Raw genomic sequence first — 9,730 nt, forward strand, 5'->3', positions numbered from 1 at the left:
AACCCATCTCTTCCTCATGTAATGCATTTTGGCCCTTTGTTGAAAATTAGTTGACTGTAGGTGGGTGGTTTTATGTTTGAGCTTTCTATTCAGTTCCATTGGTCTACTTAGCTCTTGGACCAATATCAGGCTGTTTTGACTATTTCACTGCCATAGCTACACAGTATGTTTCGAGATTGGAAAATGATAGAACTCTTACTTTATTATTCTTGAATCCTTACAAATTTTTTTCTTTTTGGTCTGATGCGCTTGGCTGCTCCATGCAGGCTCTCATTTTTAGAATTTTGCAGACAAGAAGCAGGCACTTACCTCCATATTTGCCTCTGAACAACTTGGAAACAAATGTTAGACATTTTTCAAGGTTTCTATCCCTACTTGTCCCCTCCAGTTTGGTTTCCTCAGCTTAAGAAGCATCTTCCTAGGGAGTGAGACCAACACTGTGCATCTCATTTTATCTTCTTTGTGGCAGATTTCAATGTTTGTAAGGGATGAAGATGTCTAGACATTTGACACCTGAGCTCAAGATCTGTACCTAAGTCGTTCAGGGAAGTGGTGGGAGTGGTTCAGTATGCAGCTGATGCTGGCCTTCTGTCCTAGCTACCACAGCACTATGAAGATACCTTAGGAAAGTATCTATGTGTTTATAATTCAAGTGAATTGCTAAGTAATAGCTGGGCATTCTGGAATATAGGCTGTTGTTCTTCAACCTTGACTGAACATATCATTGTTGATTTTTTCCTGTACTCAAGGAAACACTATGATTCAGATACTAGAGCAGAATGATCTCCAGTTACTATTTTGAAATGGAACTTAATGCTGAAATGTGTACAAAAGCAGGCAAATATAAGAAGTAGAAACAAGCAGGCTGGGTTTTGGAGGTCAACAAGACAAGATAGACTTTAAGGGATGCTTGAGTTCTGTGTCTCTAACATGTTTGTGGGTGTGCTAATGTCTGTATAGCATAAAAGGTGACTAACTACATAGACTAGATGAACATTCTTCAAGATTGCCAGAAACCAGCTTGGAGATGTAATTCTTGTGATTAGCAAGATGAGGGTTTGAAATAATTATTGGATAATAAAATTAATGTTCCCCATATTGGCTATTCATTCTTCCACATCTATACTGTGCTAGGTGATGCAAAAATGTACAAAACTGTCTGCTTTCCAGAAATACACAATCTAATGGGTGATTTGTTACCAAAGATGTGTCAATTATAACAAAAGTATTAAAATGGAGGAAAGTACCAAATATTTGCAAGCACATTGGAGAAATAGATGAAATGGAAGAATTGAAGACAATTTTCTAGAGGAGATATAGCTTGACCTGATTCTTAATGAAGGTTTTTTGTTTGTTTGCCATGGAGTGGAGTTGGTTACAACTCATGTTGACCTTATGCACAACAATGATGATCCTAGGCCATCCTCCCAATTCTTGCTATGTTTGAGAAAATTGCAGCCAATTGTCAATGCATCTCATTGAGGGACTTCATTTTTACAAATAGATCTTATGCTTCATCTCCTGCTCCAAGAACTGGTCCCTCCAATGCCAAGACCTACCTATGTGAGACACACTCACCGCCCTTTCTTCTAAGGAGCATTCTGGTTGCACTTCTCCCAAAACATGTCTGTTGGCTCTTCTGGAAGTCCTTGGTACATTCAATATTCTTCAGTAGCACCATAATTATTATTTACTTCTTCCTTACTCATTGGTTAGCTTTCATGTGTGTATGAGGAGATTGAAAACACCATGACTTGTGTAAGGTGAACCTTTGTCCTGAAAGTGATATGTTTGCTCTTAAGCACTTGATTTGCCCACTGCAATAAGTCATGTGACTTTTTGACTACTGTTTTTGTGGGCATTGGTTACGAATCTAAAGAACATGAAATCCTTGACAACTTCAATCTTTTCTCCATTTATCACGACATTTGGTCCATTTGTGAGGCTATTCGTTTTCATCATGTTGAGATGTGATCCACACCAAAGACTCTAGTTTTTTTCATGAGCAGTAAGTGCTACAAGTAGTCTTCACTTTCAGCAAACAAAGTGGTTAATGTTGAAGGTTGTTAATGAGTCTTTCTCTAATCCTGATGCTGTATGCTTCTTTATATAGTTTAGTGTCTCAGATTCTTTACTCAGCATACAGATTGAATAGGTATGAGGAAAGAATACAACCAGTGGTGGGAATTCAAATAATTTAACAATGGGTCCACTGTCCTAATAACCATTTTAAGTGTAAAAAAAGATAAAAAGGCAGCTTATTTATTCACACAGTTAATACTTAAATAAGAGAAACAAAAGAGGGATATAAACTAGATTATGTTATACGAAAGTTCTAAAATATTAATGAAAAAATGCTCAATAGAACCTGACAAAAATGATAAAATTGTTAGTTAAGATATTTCCATATTGCTTCTTGGTTAGCATCCTCACTTGCAGTATTCTTCAGTCATCCGAGTATCATCAGCTGTGTGTTTTAGCCTTAAGTACTTTTAAACTGTAGGAGTAGTCTTCTATCACTTTAGAGGTAGGCAAATTAGTGTTAGTCCCAGTAGACTAGAGAAACAAATTCATAGAGACTCATATGAATAAGAATGAGGTTTATATACAAGAGCAATTGAATATTTAGGAAACATCCCAGCCCAGTCCAGATCAAGTCCATAAGTCCAATATTAGCCCATGTCTGATACCAATCTATAAAGCCCTCTTCAGACTCAAGAAAAACATGCAATGACGCCAAATGCAGAAAGATCACAGGCCAGTGGGTTGGAAATCTTCTGGATCCAGTGGCGTCATAAGCATCGCAGTACTGACAGGGGTCTCTATGTGGCTTCTCCATCTCCAGGGTTCTGGTTGCATCAGGATAGGTCCATGTGGTTTCTCCAGCTTCCAGGTAGTAGGTGCCATGTGTCTTGTCAGTAGAGTAAATCCAAGGGAGCGAGGATATATATATATATATCTAGATATATATAGAGAGAGAGAGAGAGAGAGAGAGAGAGAGAGAGAGAGAGAGTCTTTCCTGCTTCCAAGGAGAAGGCCATGCCCACATAGGCTTCATTGGCTATGATCTGATTGACAGACTAGACTCCACCCCTTCACTCTTAATCCTCTCAAGTCCCAAATTGACACCAGATTATGTAACTACCACATAGACAATAGTCATTGTGTTTTAGAAACAAGTGACTTCTCTTTTCTGAACATATTATGTTAATCTTTGAAATCCCCTTTCTGCTTCAGCTGAACTTACAGTAATTGTTCTGATAATATTTTTAACTCTGAATATTTTTAGGAATTGCATAATTCAGTCATAATATCTTGCAGGAATTTGGAGCATAACACAAGCTGAAACAAATGACAGTGTGACATAAATGTTCTGTTTATGTTCCATGTTTACTGAAGTGACAGACACAAGGGAATAAAAATGTAGTATTTCATCAAAAGTATAATGAGTTATATGAAATAAGTAAACACTAAAGCATAGTTCTAATTTTTTTTATATCTATGAATGGAATGAACTTTACTATAATCACTTAGAAGACGCGGTTGTGCAGATGAACCTTAAATAAGAGTAAAGAATGTAAATTTGTGATTTCCACATTGAGAGAGAACCCTGATTACAAGTGCCATTTTAACAAAGGGTTTGTGGAGCTCAACAAAAAATTAGGTGTCCCTTCTGTTGAACCTGTGCGAACCAGCTGAATCCCACCACTGAATATTCATCTTTCCTTTTAAAACTATGCAGTGACCCTTGTTCTATGTGAAGACTGCCTCTTGGCCCATGTGTATGTAAATGTTCTGCATGGGCACAACGAGTGTTCTGGAGTTTCCTTTCTTCGCATTCTTGTCCATAGTTTGTTATGATCCAAGCAGTTGAACGCCTTTGAATAGCAAATAAAGCACTAATAAATCTCTTTCTGGTTTTCTCTGCTTTCAATCAAGATCTGTCTACCAGCAGCAATAATTACCCTGCAACTTAGGTTCCTCCCCCTAGAGATTCTGATGCAACCTAATGAAGTTGCAAATGGAGATAAACCTTAAGGCATCAGTAGGAGGTAGCTTGGTAATAAAGGGGATGGTGCTCTTTGCAAACTCCCAGGTGTGGGTTGTAGGGCTGGGTGTTTTATCAGTCCAGTCATTCAGTCATTTATTATTATAATAATTGAAAAAACAAACTCACTGCCATTGAGTCAATTTTGACTCATAGAGACACTACAGGACAGGCTAAAACTGTCCCCATAGGCTTCTGAAGCTTTATCTCCTTTGAGGAGTGGAAAGTCTCTCTCTCTCTCTCTCAGAGTGGCTAGTGGTTTTGAACTGCTAACCCTATGGCTAGCATCCTAATGTGTAACCATTACCCTTCCAAGGCCCCTTTAATAATAGATATTATTTATTTTATAAACTCACAACTTTGGAACATGGCAAAAAAAATTAAAAAGTAAACACGAAATTTCTGAGTAATTAAAATAGATGTTTTAAGGTTCATGAGTCAAAGAAGATATGACCATTGCCACATGAAAGCTATCAGATTACTGAGGAAACAACATACTCCCGGTTAACTGCATGCACATAAATGAGACGCGGTGCGTCCAGAAGCACCTCTCAGTGTAGTTAAGTTCAGCCTAATTTGCCAATTCACAGAAATGTGAATTTATAAATGTGTGATTTTCAAGCCCCTATATTTTGGGGTAGTTTGTTACATTTGCCTACATACTACACATGGGGTGATTGTCTTGCCCCGTTTCTCTCTCATATTACTCTGTGGATAGTCCTTTTGACCGACCTCTCTGATCTCTGCTGTGCACTCATGTTTGTGGATCCAAGCAACATGAAATCATTGGCAATGTTAATCTCTCCTCCGTTTGTCATGCTGCTGCTTATTACTGGTCTAGTTGGCTCACTGCCATTGAGTCCATTCTGACTCAGAGAGACACTATCGGACAGCTTAGAACTGTCTGTTCACAGAGCATTTATTGTGTGCCAGGTACCACGCTCAACTGGTTAGCTGGTTAGTGGTACGCTAAGTGGTGGTGGTGGTGGTGGGTCCTAAAAAATAAATAGTATGTATATGTCACCTTGGGGTATATGGAATCAATCTATGATTACATCTGTTTACCTGATTATATAAAAATATTAAAGATGAGTGAGAAAGGCATTATTTAAAACAGTAGAGATAAAGTGCTTAGCACCAAAGAAATGAAGCAGGTAGATGCAAGTGGGCTGAGTGCCTGTGGGTGCTGCTCCTCTTCATGCATGCACGGAAACATCAGACATGTTTCCTTTTGTGGCAGAACACCAAGGGGAACTGGGGCTAATATTTCTCCTCTCTCTGACTTTCCCATTAATAACTTTGCTTTATTCTTACTAATGGACCCTGGTTCTCTCACTAATCCCTTTTTCTATTCAGGTCCAAATGTCCGAGTCAGGGGAAGCAAATCCAGAACCCAAACCAAAGAAAACCCAAAATAAAATCTGGCTTTGGATCAGGTATATCTAGTTGGAATCCCAGCTCTCCACCTCATAACAGTAAAACGGAGTCTCATTTTTTAAATATGTAATTTAGAGGTAAAAACTCCTCAAGTTGCAATGGTTAGGTATTTGGCTGCTGACCTGAAGGTCAGTGGTTTGAACCCACCAACCACTCGGGGGAGAAAAGGTTGCAGTCAGTTTCTGTAAAGATCACAGTATTGGAAACCCCACGGAACAGTTCTCCCTTGTCCTAAAGGTTTGTTCCTAGTTGGGATTGACTCAAGGCACACACCAAAACCCACAAAATGGGGTCACACCCTCTGCTTTGTAGTATGTTGTGAGGCTTGAGATAAGGATTTGCTAACAGCAAAGCCTTTGGCGGAAAGCTTACATCGCCCTAGAGTGGCACTCTAGGCAAACAGAAGTTCACAAACAGATACACATGAGTTACAATCCAGGGGAGCTCAGCATCTAGACTGACTGTAGCAATCATTTTGTACTGATTAGAGAGGGGGATTCGGATAGTTTAAACAAATAGATGCTAAAAACTACCAATTCAAAGTTGTTAGTAAGCTAGGGAGATATTTGCCTTTTGCAGAGAAAGCAGATTTTGTTTCCAAGACTAGGAAATGCTGAAAATAGGAATACTTTGCTCTAAAAATTACTGTTTTTTTTCCTCTGAATATTTCAAAGAATATTTTTATAGACTTTTAATATCATGGGACTCTGGATAAGGAATTTTGGGGAGGTTGGTAATGAGGAGTCGATATGAAGGAGTACAAGTAGGAAGAAAATGTTTTGAAAATGATTGAGGTAGTGATTGTCCAAAAATGCTTGATATGACTGAGCTATTGAATGGTATGATGTCTGGCTTATGTTGGAATAATTGAAAAAAATTAAGAACATTTGTTGTGTTTTGTTATTAATTTATGAATTTGTTCGTTTTACTAACATTTGTTCCATACTTTTGCAAAAACATAATCAATTTGATTAAGAAAACAAGGACAAAAATATTATATACTTTAACAATAAAGATAAAGTTCTAATAACACGATAAAATGATAGCTTTTCCTACAAAAAAAGAGAGCCATTGAAAGAAAAGCTAGCAGGGCTATAGAGTGTGCTTTTGATTTCTTCTGGGAGAGGAGGGCCAAAGTTCTAAAGTGATTTTGTAAATGGCTATTCCTCTTAGTACAGAGTACACATTTACAATGCTATTCCTGCTTGGATCTCATTCTGCTACTTAGCATAGCAGACAGTTACTCACATTGCAAAGTTTTCAGGGAAATGGTGCCAGGTGTTTAAAAAAGTAAACTTTGTTTCCTGGGAAATAATTTTCTAGGTAAAAGAAAACAAAATAAAAAACATGATCATATGACATGAATCTTCTGAAAGAGGTTGTTTGTACTTAGGAGAAAAAATGTTTGCCACATGCCATATTGATTCAAAATCTACTATATTTCTGGTAGCTAAAACAGCAATAGTAAAACCAACATTATTTAATTTTTCTTCCTTTAGTCTCAGTTATTTTCTTATGTTTCTTGTTAAATTTTGTATTATGAGCATAAATTAAAATAGAAACTGTGAGGTAGTTTATTGTGCCAACCTGGCCCATAAACACATTTGGGGTTAATTGAAGGATGAAGTGATAAAAGGCTTAGTGAGCCTTGCCTTTCGAGTTCTCCGGTCTCTTGCTTTGTGATGGTCGGACCAGGGTGCAGCTGCCTTAGCCTATTCCCTGCTTCAGCTTGCTCACTTCTTGCAAGACATCTCCAAGGTGAAGCTGCATGGACCTACCCCGAAGCAGCCCTGGGTGCTGGAGCAGCCAAGTGGAGACCTCTGCCAGCGCTTACATGTTCACTGATTCAGCTTTCCTCCTGCAGTTGGCAACATAGTGTGTGTTTTGTGAGATGGAGGAGGACTTTGTGGATTGGTGTCGGACATATGGATTAATGTTGGACTTGTGGGCTTGGGCAGCACTGGGTTGGGATGTTTTCTTGATGTGCACTTAACCTTTATATAAAACTCTCTCTTATATATGAGTTTCTGTGGATTTGTTTCTCTAGAGTACCCAGATTAACACAAACTGCCTCAAAAATTTAAGGTGAATGGGAAAGTATTTAATCATAGCTTTAACACATATTTTATAAATTGAAAACATAACCACTTTCTGGTTGCCATGAAGTCAATTTCAACTCATGGCAGCTTTACATTCGAAGTAGTACGACTGTGTTTCATTGGGTTTTCAGTGACTGATTTTTTGGGAAATAGGTACTAGGCTTTTTTGGGGGTCATGTCTGGGTGAACTGAAGCCTCCATTTTTGTGTGTACAGCATTGTCTTAGGCTGTGTTCTCTAGAGAAGAAAACCAGTGATGCCTACATATAGAAATTTATATCAAGAAAATAGCTCACACTGATTTATGGAAGCAGGCAAGACCATTTCCGGGCAGGTTCCAAGTCCCTGGTTCAGATGCTAGACTGGAGGCTTCTCTTGTCTCTCTTAGTTGTGGAGGCTGATCATTGGCAGGCAGATCACACATTGGAAGCTGTAGAGGGGCATGAATCCAAGGTCAGCAAGTCAGACTTGTTAATGAACCCATGACAGATTGCTGATGACTTCCAGAACAGGCAGGCAATAGGGCAGGCCCTGGCTCAAGACCAAAGAAACAGAGGCCAATGAGCCAGATGCAGAATCCAGAACCAGCAAAAAGCAACCATATCCCCCATGTATCCACTTACTTGGGAAAAATGCAATACCTCTGAGGCAATTAATTGCATTAAGGCTGTGACCTGTTGACCTGCATTAAGGGTGTTGCCCTCCACCTAAACTTACCCTATTATGGAGGCTTGTAGCTGATTGACAGTGAATACATTGGGTTGGGTCAGATCATGGGGATGTCTAGGTATTATATACCAAATCACTGAGAAACCTCGACCAGCCATATTGACACAAAAATTAAGTATCAGGAGTATTAAATGTTTGTGCCCCGTGTATTGAGTATTTGAACTATGCAAGTTTTAAACATGCAGAAATATTTTGTAAGCACATTCTGTACTTGAAAAGTAAGTTCACAAAATCTAAATATGCTAAGTTACAGATGAAGCTTAGTGTGAACTTACCTAAAGTAGAAAATCTCTTTATGCAGTTTATGGAGTTTTATTAAAACAACCACTCCAATCTAATTAAATTACTAGGTGCAGAATATGGCTGCAGTACTAAGCTTGCTAAGATAAAAATCATTAACAAGTGAATGATTTATATTTCTTTGTAAATGTGGCATATGTATTCCTTTGATTTTATAGCTGGTGGAAAGAGAGCATGGTATACTTCCTTTGTCAAAAGTGAATCAGCCATACAACATTACAAAACTTTAGAGCTGAAGGGAATTTATCCACCTAGATAATTTATGAGGTTGAATAAAACTTGAATATTGGCTCCCAAACTAACTTTTGTAAGATTTCCTGAGTCAGCATCCTATTTATTTATTTCAAATTCTGTCTTTCTCTCCCGTGCACACCCCAATTCCATTCTTCCAGCTCCATGTCATCTAGTCAGTGCTGACTCACAGCGACCTGCTGTGGGTTTCTGAGACTGTTTACAGGAGTAGAAAGCCCAGTCTTTCTCCCCCGGAGCTGCTGGTGGTTTCAAACTGCTGACTGCGTGGATCACAGCCTAACTCATAACTGCCACACCACCAGGGCTCATTAAAAAAAATCACTTTATTGGGGGCTCATAAAACTCATCACAATCCATACATACATCTATTGTGTCAAGCACATTTGTACATTTGTTGCCCTCATCATTCTCAAAACATTTGCTTTCTACTTGCAGGGCTCATTTTTACATCGTTTTCTAATCACTAGGTTAGACTATACATGGAAGTTCTGCCCAGCCCCAAACTCAAGCAAAGGGAGCCTAAGAAGAGCTTGTGCCTGAGCTAATAGACAACCAGCTGAGACCAATACCCACTTTATCCAAACCTGTAAGCATAGCCCTGACCTTTCAGGGTCTTGGTGTTAAGTTTCTGTAAATATCACTACCATTCTTTTATCCAATACTCTGCTTTTATAAGGCTGCAGTGCAAATCCTCTCTCTAAAACCGTTATAGGTTGGAATTTGTAAAAATGCAAAATTCTAATGAAAGTAGATACTGTTTGTGTTTGTGGAGAAAATTGGAGTCTTAGTTTATCCAGGGAAGCTTTCTAACCCGATTCTACCTCTGGAGGGAGACAGAGTCCAGCTTTTATACCGATTCCTTGCCT

This window comes from Echinops telfairi, unplaced genomic scaffold, assembly GCF_000313985.2.
Source record: "Echinops telfairi isolate 266 unplaced genomic scaffold, ASM31398v2 ScPeMD7_2;HRSCAF=8, whole genome shotgun sequence".
Classification (NCBI taxonomy): Eukaryota; Metazoa; Chordata; class Mammalia; order Afrosoricida; family Tenrecidae; genus Echinops; species Echinops telfairi.